This window comes from Bactrocera latifrons, unplaced genomic scaffold, assembly GCF_001853355.1.
Source record: "Bactrocera latifrons isolate USDA-ARS-PBARC rearing strain unplaced genomic scaffold, ASM185335v1 scaffold_194, whole genome shotgun sequence".
Lineage (NCBI taxonomy): Eukaryota > Metazoa > Arthropoda > Insecta > Diptera > Tephritidae > Bactrocera > Bactrocera latifrons.
In genome coordinates, this window is record NW_017535452.1 from 199261 (window position 1) to 211600 (window position 12340).

The window sequence follows — 12340 nt, forward strand, 5'->3', positions numbered from 1 at the left end:
ACCAATTCTTTGCTCTCTTATCAAAATATTTACGTTGAGTACAACAACAAAATATCCAGTTCATAGTTCGATTTGTCACTTTGCAAGATCTGGTAGTTCGTATACATCATCGCACTACTCAAATCAATCGGATATTTGGTGGACAAACTTCACTTGATACCTCTTCTTTAAACAATTACCCTATATTCGGTCAAGAAATCGTCTAGCAGAAACGGTTACTCGAGCAACCATAAATCAGTTTCGAACCACGTTTACTTTGGTGCAGAGATGCGGCTGCTGTGGAGCAAGTATCGGAGAAGACCCGAATGACTCATCCGCCATTCCCTGCAACAATTGGAACTGTTTCCATCTACTTAAAAGAAGTTGTCCTGGTTTGCGGGTGTATAAAATTCAACTAAAGCAAGATTTAAAGTCGAACAACGATCAAGCATGCGGTACGTTCTATGAATGGACCCGAAACAAGATGGCAACCAATCTTCATTTCCAGCTTAGTTTTGATTGTATACAAAAATTGTCGTGTTTTGAGTGATGATAATTGCAAGCCATTGTTGAGACGCCGTTATATCCTAATGTCAATGTTTGGTCGTGTGCTCTGTGGGCAAAGGGAATTATTTCTTCATATTACTTCAAAACCGAAGCCGTCCAAAGAGTAACAGTAAATGGGGAACGCGAAAGGAAACAATCAATTTATTGCAGGAAACTTTTGAACAGCGCTTTATTTCGCTTGATTTTTGAGACATAATGACAAACCTTTTCTCTTCTCATAAAGCTAAATTCTGATATCTCTTCGTGAACACCCTTTATAAGTAAATCTCAGTTTTACCCATAAATAATTTTCAACTTTCGCTGATTTTCACTTTCACTCGACGAAGCTTGAGTTTCGTTTTCGTTTTCCTCTCTTTCCATTCAAGTGGTTCGAATGACATAAATTAATTTGCAACACAAACAATGCCGACTTGTACGCCACTCACCAAATGAGTGTGCGCATGAAGTTGGATGACAATGTAACTGCGAGTATCCGCAATAACGGTACAATGGCAACATTAGTACCATCTAGTGGTACACAAACACACGCCACAGATTACGTTGTTATTTCACATGTCTGTTTGCGCAGAAGTTGATAACTTCATTTGCAACAAAGCGTATTGTACTTGTTGGGTACTCCAAGGAAGTGCAGCGAGAGCGCTATCTGTGTCACTCAGCACTCACAGACGCACTCCTAAGTACGCTCACGCATATGCTGTACCGCGTAGCAGTTAGTGTTTGAGTTCGTTAGGGTGCGGGTAGACTTCAAACGCCGATGAATCTATACTACGGCATACTTCAGACTACTTTGGCTTCGCAAAACTGGAGCGGAATTGATTTTAGATCAATCATTATTTGAAACTATTGTATGGCAAATATGAATTCTTTTGATATTAGAAACAGGGCAGGAGGAGGGTGGAAGCAATTTAGTAATTGAGACAATGACAAGAGAGTTCGCATTATGCGTTTAGCGCTGGATTCAAGTTTATGTTGAGTCAGATCTGTAGATTTCCGTTTATATGGGGAGTTTGTAAAGTAGTTAAAAAAATAGATTAGTCTAAAATTTATCTAATCTTATTACTATTATTTTTCTTAGCTAATTCTGATGCTGGACCTACTCATCCAACATGCGACTGGTATTCATATTCATAATTTGTAATACATGAAGATCCTTACTTCCAAAAGTCCAATGATATAAGATAGAAAACGGAGTATGGTAGGATTTTCGGAGCTACTATTTTAAATGTTGTGTATTTAATGGGTAGATTAGGTTACGTTATACGACATACATATCCTTGTAAGGTCAGAACGAGTCTCTGTTTAGTTCGACCTCAACTATCCGAGAAAATTCGTATTCGTAAAAACTATGCCTTCCTTTAAAGCATGCAATATATCTCTAAAGTGTCCACGGCTGTTCCGTTATATAACACCTTTGTCAATGTGCAAAGAACCATAAATCTTCCGCAGAACCTTTTTCTCGAAAACTCGTAACTTCGACACATAAGATGTGTCCATTGTCCATGCGTTTGCATCATATAGTAGGAGGCGAATAATGAGAGACTTGTAGCGTTTGTTCGACGAGAAAGGACTTTACTTCTCTATTGCATACTCAGTCCGAAGTAGCGCCTGTTGGCAAGAGTTATCCTGCGTTGGATTTCCATGCTGACATTGTTGGTGGTGTTTACGCTAGTTTCAAGATAGACGAAATTATCTACGACTTCGAAGTTATGTCTGTCAACAGTGATATGGGAGCCAAGTTGCAAATGCTACGACTATTTGTTTGATAAAAGGAGATATTTCGTCTTGACCTCGTATACCACCAAACCCATTTCATCGGCGAACGCCAGCAATATTGTAGAATATTGTAGAAGATTGTAGCTTCTCTATTCAGCTCTGCACCTCGAATATTTACGCCAGCAGATTGAACAAGTCGCACGATAGGGTCCAATGAGGGTGTTCATGGTTATTTTTGTTTTAATATTTCTTTACTTATTGGATCAACTTGGTAAAGCCTACAATATGGATTCAAATCTTATTATCAAATCTGAAATATTATTATCTATTTAAAACTAAAAAAGTTTATGAATGTGGTTAAGCTTTTTTGGTAGAACGTTGCTCTCTAGGTCCCAATAGGTTTGGGTGTCTGTCCTCTGTCTCCTTCTTTACCACAAAGATATCAAGATCTTCATGAGTGTTTACATTTAAGCATTTTAGACTACTTTAACTATAAAATTCCTATTTCTCAAATATGACTCCAAAGTTTTATGCAATACTTAAGGTAAAATGTTTTTGATTTTCCATAAAAGGCATTCATGCTGGATCCTATCGAACGCCTGAGTTACATCTAAAAAAAATAGCTGCACGGTACTTTCTGTGCTCGAAGCTTTGCTGATTTAGCACGGAAACCGGATTGGTGCGTCGATATTATATTATTTTCGTGGAGAAAAGGAGTAATCTTTGATAGTAATACCTCTTCAAATATTTTAGAAGTACAGGGGCTTATTGGTCTGTATGAAGATAACTGTATTAAGTCTTTCCCAGTCTTTTCTATCATGATGATCTGCCCAGTTTTAAATATTTATTTTTTCCATGCAACCTATACAACCGTCAGTCAAACGAGGGGATCAAGCACCATTGATCATTATAGAACCTGCAACTGGAAAGCACAAAAGTGGAGTTGATAAAAGTTTGGGGGAACAAAAACAGAGCAACACATACCATCTGATTTGACCGGACACAAAAAAATAATGAAGATAAATGGAGCTTCAGTCTTTAAGAAAGGCAAGCTTCACACCCAACCTCTACCAAAGTGCGCTGACCATAAGATATGTTGAATTCCCTTGATATTTCTCTGATGACAATATGCTATTTTTCGTCATTAGAAAAGGATGTGGTTCGCATGAGATAACAAAAGACAAGAAACAATGAAAACAAATCATCAGACATGCTTATCACGTCATAAATAGATAACTGTCAAACTCACACTAATTGACAGAACTATGAACTCGTTGAATTGCAAGCGCCAGAGACATGACATGAGATAAAAGTCAAAAATTGTCAAACAGTGCAACAAAAATACTATTATTACAACCGTTAGTTTCAAAAACTATTACACTCACCCTACGAGGGCATACATACAGTCACTAGTTTCGAAATTAATTATACAAGGTTTGTGCACAGACTTTTTTTGAGTTTTAAATACTTGATAGTTGAGTTGCATACCACACTTTCTAAGCCACAAGCTTCAACTGTCAACTGAAAAACGATTAATTATTTGTTTAATGACCACCCTAATGTGCATATAAAGATTTAATATGTACAAGTTGAATTTATACTGCCACAATAAGTGCCATTATTTCCGCAATTACGGCTGAAACTGCATGAACTTCGTCACTTGGATGCATAAAATGGCATTCACCTTTCCGGCTGTCCATAAAATTGTGTCAGCAAGTCAAAGCATAAATCCCGAAAGCCCACAAGCCACTGAACTTAAGGAAAGGCCGAGAGCAAGACGCTGCTGTAGTGGATAGTAAATGCTATAAAATTTTAAAGTAGCACAAATAACATAATATTTTAAGCGACACTCAACCAAACACTCGGAAATATGTAAATGCATTTGTACCGTTATATGTAAACTTTTGCGTATTAATGTAATTGCAGCTGAAGTCATCGCCTCCTGACGTTCATAGCTTTGATTGCATTTCATTAAGTGGCTGCAATAGGGAGACAGTTATATCCACATGCACACACACACACTCACACCGTAATGCTAATGTTATATAGTACTTCCAAGATTCCTTGCAATATTTACATATGCACATATGTGTCACTTGCATTCCCGTGGCGCGCTTATGTGGCACTTACTCTTCCCTCTCAGCTCCTGATAAAGTACAAACTTTAAAGAAAGCAAGTTTTGCGTAAATAAGTGGAAAGAAGGAAACAAAACAAATGGGTCGAAAGGAAACTGAAAACTTCTGTAGGAAATTGCAAAACGAAATGAACTGTAAGGATTAAGATAGAAAAGTCGTATATATGTATGTATATACGTTATAACTGTAAAAATGGAACGGAAATTGAAAAATTAAACAAAATACTCCTCTGCAGGAAACTTATTGGGGTCGGATGTTTTTAAGTTTGTAAGTGTGTTATTAAGCTTGGTGTTTGCTTAATTACAGGATTTGAGCTTAACAATTCAACATCATAACTGCAATTGTATATTCGCTTGTGAAAATAAAGTTTGTCTTTGATTATTTAAATACTTTGTTATTTCTGCCGCCAAAAGATAAATGGTAACACCCTCTACAGGTATATTTCTTATAGTATAAAGGATTCTAAATATATCGTTATCTTGATTCTTGATAAGCCTGTTTTCAGCTTTAAACTATAGCATTGCAATCTGCACAATTTCATAGGAGATTGTGCCGTTTTCATGGCTAATAATCCATGCCCAATTCTCTTGGAAATGTCTTATCAAATGCAGGAGTTTTCCATACAAGGGCTTGATATTAATCGAATAGTTTGTATGACAGCTATATGCGATAGTGTTCCGATATCTGCAGTTTTAAAAAGTTAGCAGCTTGCTCAGGAGAAAAAGACTTCCAAAGAATGTTAGAGCAATGTCTTGGCAACTAAGGGACTATTGCACGTCGATAACGGGCTTTTGAAAAGCAACGGTACAAAAGTAGACAGCAAACGACGGCTTATTTTCTTCGGTCTTTTGACATTTTTCTTCAGTAAGGTGTGCCATTTCACCATAAAAAATATACGATTCAACAAGATGTCGAAATTATTAAAATTTACTGCCGAAATTCGAACTTTAAGAGAGCTACGTCTATTTTATGGTCTTCATAATCGTCCTCTCAGGTCAACAAGTGAGCGTCTAAGAAAAATTGTAATCCATAGTATAAATGTTCCCGTGCCAGTAAGACAAAGAAGTGCTCGTAGTGGCGAAAATATTGCTGCAGCTAACGCATCAATTGAGGAAGTTCCAAAAAATCTTGGCCTAGATTCTTATAAGACCAAATTGACGCAAGAACTGAAGCCTCTTGACCACCAGAATCGTCGTATGTTCGTGAATTGAGCTGCGCAACAACCTGAAAATGATCCGAATTTTCGTGGAAAAACCATATTCAGCGATGAGGCTTATTTCTGGCTGAATGGCTTCGTCCATAAACAAAATATGCATTATTGGTCAGGCAGCAATCCACACGTACTCCATGAGTCACTACTGCATCCCGAAACAATTATGATTTGTGCGTTTTATTGGCCGACGGCATCATTGGGATCCGCTACGGTTCAATGACAACCGAATATTTTTGGCTCGAATTGGATGATATCGAGTTCCATAGGGCGGTGTCAAACTTAAGGTCTATATCAACAAGTCAGTGAGGATTGATGAATATCGTACGATGACTTCACGATGATAAAATACAATCCCAAAGTTGCTAAAGAGAGTATTATAGTTTTGTTCACATAACGGTTGTTTGTAAGTCCTAAAACTAAAAGAGTCAGATATAGGGTTATATATACCAAAGTGATCAGGGTGACGAGTAGAGTTGAAATCCGGATGTCTGTCTGTCCGTCCGTCCGTCTGTCCGTCCGTCCGTGCAAGCTGTAACTTGAGTAAAAATTGAGATATCATGATGAAACTTGGTACACGTATTTCTTGGCTCCATAAGAAGGTTAAGCTTGAAGATGGGCAAAATCGGCCCACTGCCACGCYCACAAAATGGCGRMAACCGAAAACYTATAAARTGTCATAACTAAGCCRTAAATAAAGATATTAAARTGAARTTTGGCRCAAASSATCGCASTARGGAGGGGCATATTTGGACGTAAWTTTTTTGGAAAAGTGGGCGTGGCCCCGGCCCCTACTAACTTTTTTGTACATATCTCGAAAACTACTATAGCTATATCAACCAAACTGTATAGAGTCGTTTCBTTTAGGCATTTCCATATATAGTTCAAAAGTGGAAGAAATCGGATAATAACCACGCCCACCTCCCATACAAAGGTTATGTTGAAAATCACTAAAAGTGCGTTAACCGACTAACATAAAACGTCAGAAACACAAAATTTTAAGAAGAAATGTCAGAACGAAGCTGCATCCAGGTTTTTTTTTTAAATTGAAAATGGGCGTGGCGTCGCCCACTTATGGACCAAAAACCATATCTCAGGAAGTTCTCGACCGATTTCAATGAAATTCAGTATATAATATTTTCTTAATACCCTGATGGCATGTACCAAATATGGGTGAAATCGGTTCACAACCATGACTGAAATCTCGATTATCACTTTATCATGCGAGAGTATAAAATGTTCGGTGACACCCGAACTTAGCCCTTCCTTACTTGTTTTTAATATCCGAGGCTGTTTTGTTCTTTTCATTAGGGGTTTTTATTATGTGGCGGGCACAACCCTGGGGAGAGATGTTTCGCCTTTTTATTTTAGCTCGCCCTCAAACAAATCTTTTTTGGCTATCTAGGGAAGTTTCCTCACTTGAATGCACTTCAACACATGGCACAGTCCGATGCAAATTTGATCAGATGGTATAGTGGTATTTACAATTTCAAGCAGACCATTCATCGTTAGCATTCTAGTGATTTCGAACATGCCCAGATTTACGCACTGACAACGAACACCAGACCTATTTGCTCATTCCTCATCCACTCTGGAGAAAGCCCAACTAGCGGCGCGATTGTTGGGGCCAATGATTGAAGATGGTACCTTCTCTATTTAGTTCTGCAGTTCGARTTATTTTCTACAAGAGATTGGAGAAGTCGTACCATAGTCGCATTGTTCGAAATCTCTCTGAAGTAGAGATCCTTCCCAATCCTGACGTAACTTTTAGTATTGCTCAACGTCAATTTACACAGCCGTATTAGTGTTGCGGGGGTATTCGGAGTGCATCACACTTTGATAATCGTAGAAAACTGTCAACATAACCTACATTTTTTACCTGCTTTGATGTGCTTTTTCGACTTCGACGCCGCTTTAACACGACTTTCGGCCAATTGATCGTATGTTTCCCGGTCGTAAGCATAGATCCAAGTGGCAATTAAAAAGGGTTGTCTTACAGACGTTAATCCGACGATAAAATCGTGCTTTCACAGATCCTCCCGATATTTCAACGATGCCAGTCAGATCTCTAATTGTTAATGTCGATGTATACAAATTGAACTTGAAAGTTAACTTCTATACTACATTCACATAAATCCAATAAATATGGTGTTAATAAGGAAAACAGAGTAGTTCGTTTGTTTTTGGTATCTGGTTATGTACATGATGGTTTATCAAAGTGCTAGAGTTACGTCAGCAAAGCAGCTGAGTGTGACAAGTTCACTTCCCACATTAACAGACAAAAATTATGTCCCACTTTCTACACCCTTTATATACTCTCCAGAGTAAGCCGGAAACTTTATAAACCAAAAACAAAGAAAAGTATAAACATCGGACGCACGAAAGCTATAATCCCCTTAAAAAAAATGTTATGAGCAGTATATATATTAATTTTGATAGGTCAGCTTGTATGAAAGCTATAAACAATAGCAATCCGATCTGAATAATATCTTGGAAGCCATATTCTATAATGGTCCGATATTAGTAGTTCCGACGGGATGGTATTTAAGCTTTTCTGAAACAGCACACATACCAGTCTTATCGGAAGGACACTTGATGCTATTGATAGCGAAGTTAGCTACTCTTTGACCAACATTGAACGCACTGTTAATGGGTTCAAGGCTAGCATCGCCGCTCTGTTATCTGAGCAAATGGCTACTTCCCTGAAGGATGCTGCTCTTCAAGCAGTAAATCTACTGCTAACTTAATGGCTCCAACCTCGGCCTAGAAGACACTGCAATAGTGATAAAGTCTGAAGCTGGTGTTGATAGAGAGCTTCTGACAGGAAACCAATCCAGCAATCTTCCCCCCAAGCTCTGGCCTATCCGTAAAAAAGCTCACTATGAATCTGCTACAATGGCTTCTTCGCACCTACAACTCCCTCGCCGGTATGTGGGTAGAGAAGGAGCCACCAGAGTTCAATTCTGCGATCCTATAATCCAAGCGATATGTAAGAAGTCAAAATGAGTAAGGATTTCAGTTCCCTGTAACTTGTAGATGATTGACAGAGCTTCTTTACCACATAGGTTTTGCTTTGTTACCTTAAAGCCGATCTGTAATTTGACATTCGTTTCAGGTTTTGAAAATAATCTTTTTTCTAACTGGCGTTTCCAATGGATCTCACTCTTAATCAATAATCTCAACTTACTCAAAAATGAGTGCAGTATTCCTCTATAATATAGAAAGGAAGTGTTGATTTTGGAAATTAATTCAATAAGTTTTCAGCGATCTGGCATCTCTGCGTAGTTTTGTTAATTATTTGCTTTCTTGTTCATGGAATGTTCGATTGCCTTCTTACACACCGCTCTTTGTCTCTTATTTAATCGCGCTCTCCGTATCAGTTTACTGATAATCAAGGTTCTTTCTTATGGCAACAACAACTAGACGAACATATGTATGGAAGCGCAGGGAAAACAATTTTCTTAATAACAATGAAGCACATGACTGCATGCAACGGGGAGAGATGGAAACAGCAGTAAATTTCAAGTGGAGAAATTAAGGTAAGCTCAGAGCAATCAGTTGTTAGAAAGATATGATTTTATTTTCTTGCAAAAACAAAATTTACATTTTTATTTTTTAAATTTTTACGCTACTCGTACGGTGTGCGTATGGAGATCTGCGCAAACGATAACAGTAAAATGAGGCGCATTATTTTATAGCCATCTGCTAAAAATTTGCAACTACCGCCATCTCAGCGAGACTCCCCTGCCTTAGCGCTTGCCGGAATGTGTGCGAATGTGCTCGAAGACAGTCGGACAGCATTTGGGGGGAGGGAACACCTGTTTGGTAATGCTTTCAGCTAAGGCTTCGAGCAAATCTTTCCGTCTGTTGCGAATCAATGCGCAGTATGAGAGTGTGTGTGTGTGTGTGCTTGTTTTATGCGTACTTCTGTCATTTTATAGCATTGAACAGAGCTCTCAGTATCGAGCTGCGTTGTAAGTGGATATGGAAATGAAAATTGTTGATTTGGATTTGGTGTTGGCGCCCCGCCATGCTCTTGCTCTTAGTCACTACCCCACCTGATGTGCCAAAAGCGTTCGTATGGCGGTGCTCTGTGATGTATGAAGTAATTTCGGGTTTATAGCTGCTATGCACTTAGTACACCCCTGTCCTAGCTACGAAGGCTGGATCTCTGCGTAATACATACATATGTTTTTCTTTTGTTACTAACGATTACACGGCAGCATATTTCTCAACAGATTTGTGCTTATAAATATACATACCCTTACAATAGCCAAAATTTGCCGGAAGCATTGAATGCCTGTAGTCTGATGCTGGTTATGGAAGCACAGTTGCGTTCATATTAATATTTATCAATTTATTATAATATTTTTCTTTATTGACAAGTGTCGAGCCTCTTTTCATGGGTCTTTTCCAAGATTTGGCTCATAATGAATATTTGGACAGTTATACATTTTCCACGCCTGAAGATACACCGATACGGTCCAACCACTTTGTTGAGGAGGCTTATCCCACCGTTTTGTGGGTTGGGCAGAGTAAATCCAATCGTCAGGCATGCTTTTGTCCCACCATATTCTACAAAGAAGCTGATGGATGCACCTTATCAGTTCTTCGCCGATTTGAATATATACGGGCATGTGCTGCAAATCGTTTTTGCATGAAACTACTACCGAAACAACACGACAAATACGGGCTTGTGTGACACTTTCATGCGAAAACGATTTTCAGCACATGCCTGATAGGCCGGCAATCCATCGGCCTCCGTGGCTTAGTTGTTTTTCGAATGGGTAATTGCTCTTCGAACATCCCTAGTCAGACAATGGGACGTCTGCTTCACTGACATCGGTTTGAAAATTGGGTTCCCCATCGTATGCTTTTACTGACATTCAGTATTCTAGAGAAGTGTTCCCTCAACAATTTCAGTATATTCTGGGCATCAGACACCAAATCACCTGAACGGGACTTGTAAGAGTATGCTTCGGGTTTGAAAGCTTCTGTTAGTCGCCGCATTTGTTCGTAGAATTTTCAAGCATCACCCCTGTCGGCCAGCTTGTCAAGCTCTTCGTACTCCGTTTCGACTTCTCTCTTTTTTGTTTGCAAATACGTCTTACTTCCCTCTTCCACTCTCGGTATTTAGCCCATCATTCTGATCGATGGTAAGGTTGCGAGGTAGGCACTCTGTTCTCTCTGCACTGCAACGCGGTACTCCTCATCATGCCAACTATTCTTTTGCCCTTCCCTAAATGCAATGATTTCGTTTTCAGCTGTACGCAAGGAGGTTGAAGCGCCGTCCGACAGTTCCCTTATACCGAAGCAGGAGTACAAAATATTTTATTAAAGACCTCGTCGTTAAGTTTAAGAAGGCAGAGGCAGTTTCGATTAAAACGTGTTTAAAATTTAACAGTATTGACTGATTAACAAGATCCACATTACTTCGGAGTGAAAACAAAATTATTTTTTCAATATTTTACGAAGGTAATAATGTTTTTAAGACCCCACTTACACCAAAACTATTACAGATTTTTCTAAAACTTTGCTTTCGTTGCTTAAACTCTCAGGAAGTCATATTCTGAAGTAGGTTCGCACAGGTGAATTAAAATCCTGATATTTCGTGAGATAACGAAAAAATTGGATTTCGGCCGCTGGAGATGCCTGTGTTGTTCAGAAATCCTAGGTATGGATCAAAAAGATCGTCGCTTATTGCCAAAGCGGACTGCCATAAATTTATTGAGGTGGATAATATAAAATCCAGCCAATCTGGAAAGTGTGGCAACTGAGAGGCTTCAACCTTAGTCTGGCGAAAGCTGGACAGTGAAGGAGTAAGGGATCTTTTCATCCCATCTTCCTCTTTGCAAGCTGTGGCCCACAAAATTTTCAGCCTCACTGCTTGAATGCTAGTGTTTAATAGAACCAATAAAATTCCCAAAAAGGCATAATAACAGAGAAAAACCGGCTCATTCCCATTCTTATAGGCTGCTACTTCTGCTTGATAGACAAAACAATGGTCTAGCAGTCTGATCCATCCCTGAAAAAGCTCACTACGACTCTTTTTCAGCGACTCTACGCCTTATTCTGAAGTAGAAAGTTCAAAAAATTCTTTTACAGCAAGCACTAAACCTCGCTTATATTTTCTAGTTCATAATAGCTCTTGCTGTATATACTTTACATAGTACTCGGTACCTCAGATCGTAACCAAGTGCATCTTATTTGGATGCCAGGTAACGAAGGTATAGCCCGAAATAAACTGGCTGATGAGCTGGCCCGCTCCGCAGCATCCACCAACCGGTAAAATCCCCTCCACAAGAATAAATCAGTGGATAGGGAGAAGCATTGGCAACAACTCAGGCTACTTGTCGCCTTCTGCACTGGCGACTGTAAGCTCAAGAAGCATTTATATAACATGGGCCTAGCTTCTTTTGCGAAATGTCGGATCTGCGTCTTGGACTCTGAACCCTAGAACATCTGCTAAATGACTGCGCAGACGCTGGATAAAAGCACTTGAATCCATATTTCCAAATAGGGATCACATTGCCTCAATAGGGCCTAGCAGTAAATTGGAATTTATCAATTTGCTGGGGCTTGGTGAGACGTTGCGACCTAGGAAAGGGCACAATAAACCCTAGGTCGCGTTGCTTATCTAATTTAATCTAGTACACGGCGGACAAACTCGTAAAGTTTTCCTTGCGGTTTTTTTTTTTTTTTTTTTTTTTTTTTTTTTTTTTTTTTTTTTTTTTTT

General features: G+C 38.9%; 1 protein-coding gene across 1 annotated transcript in view; it reads left to right on the plus strand.

Annotated features, from left to right (window-relative positions):
* The first annotated feature begins 9097 nt into the window (after positions 1-9097).
* LOC108967670 overlaps positions 9098-12340 on the plus strand; it is a 43155-nt gene continuing 39912 nt past the window's right edge. Inside the window, exon 1 of the mRNA XM_018931243.1 lies at positions 9098-9143. The gene's annotated coding sequence lies outside the window, so the exon portion shown is untranslated. The remainder of the gene's footprint in view (positions 9144-12340) is intronic.